Consider the following 1,590-nt stretch of genomic DNA (forward strand, 5'->3'; position numbering starts at 1 on the left):
AAAAAAACCCAGTCGCGTCCCCAAAGGCCTATTTTTCGCCGGCTTGAACCAAAATTGGCGCCGGCGGACCCAGGCCGAACCCGGGGTGCCGGGCGAAACGTTTTTGGCGCGAGAACCGTCGGGCCCTCCTTGACAGCGACTCGGCTCTTCTCGCCGCTTCGTCGTCCTCAACGCCTTGGTTCCTGCGGCGAATCAATGCCAAAGCTGCCGCGCCGGTCAGTCTCCTCCATTGATGCCTCACGGACGGCGCAGTGAAGACCGGACGACGCGCGTCCCTCGCCCGCCACGCGTGCACAAGTCGGCCACGCGTACGCGTGGCGCCTCCGCCTATATAAGGCGCGCCAGTGACGCACAGACACTGCATCGCCGATGCCCGCTCCTCCCTCTCCCCTCGCCGTCTCTAGTTCAGCCATGGCCGAGCGTTTCCCAGGCGACGACGCGGCGGCGAACGACTTCGGGCGCCGCCACCTTCACGAGGACGAAGCTCGGCTCCTCTTTGAGGCCGAGTACCCGGTCCCGCCAGACATGCGGGTGCCCGGGGCATGGAGGATCAGCGCCGGCGGGGTCCCGGTGCCACCACCACCACCCACCGGCCGAGTACCCGGTCCCGCCGGACATGCGGGTGCCCGGGACGTGGAGGATCAGCGCCGGCGGGGTCCCGGTGCCCCCGCGGAGTACAAGGCCATAGCCCGGCGCGGCTTCTCCGACGAGGAGGCCCTAAAGTGGGCGCGAGACGACTACCTCCGCGATGAGATGGTCCGGCAGCGCCGAGCCCTGGAGGAGATAGCCGCCCGCAGGCGTGGGCGCGAGGACGGGCACAACGTGGTGATCCTCGACAGCGACGACGACGAGGACGCCCCCGGATCGTCCAACCCGCCGCGCCAACCTGGGGAGGGGTGCAGCAGGGACGGCGGCCGCGGAGGAGGTGGCGACGACGGCGGCGGCGGCGGCGGCGACTACACGCAGTTCTACAGGCGCCTCGGCATGTAGAGCTTCAAGGGCGCGCAGGCGGCGAGGAGCGGCGAGGACGAGGGCGGGCCTAGTAGCTTTTTTTTCTTTTTTGTAAAATATTTTAAATATGTATGAACTCGCCGAAGTTTGGTTGAATTTAGTCGTGTTTTAAACGAACTCGCTGAACGTTTTCCTTTTATAAAATAAAATTAGACGCGCCTGGGGGCAACCCTGGGGCCGGCGACTGGGGACCAACTCACCCCCAGGTCGGTTTTTTGCGCCGGCTCGTCCCCACGCGGCGATTTTAGGCGCCTTCTGGGGGGCCAACGGCTGGAGATGCTCTAAGTTTGATTGGTGTTGCACTTCTTTTCAGAAATTTGTGCTGATATGTTTTGTATCGTCGCATAACTGTATGTAATAAAACATATAATTTGAAGTCATTGTATTTTGATCTTTTGAGAATATTCATATAAACTGCAATTCCACATATTAGACAATAACAACCTTTTGTTCCAAATAAGTTGGAGTAGGGTAGAAATAAAACCACCAGGAACCCGTGAGAACCAGGAATAGTAGGGGGACAGTAGTACACACAAACAAAGTGTATGAAGAGAACTAGTGGATGAGAACCTCAGACTG

Source organism: Triticum dicoccoides, chromosome 7B (assembly GCF_002162155.2).
Source record: "Triticum dicoccoides isolate Atlit2015 ecotype Zavitan chromosome 7B, WEW_v2.0, whole genome shotgun sequence".
Classification (NCBI taxonomy): domain Eukaryota; kingdom Viridiplantae; phylum Streptophyta; class Magnoliopsida; order Poales; family Poaceae; genus Triticum; species Triticum dicoccoides.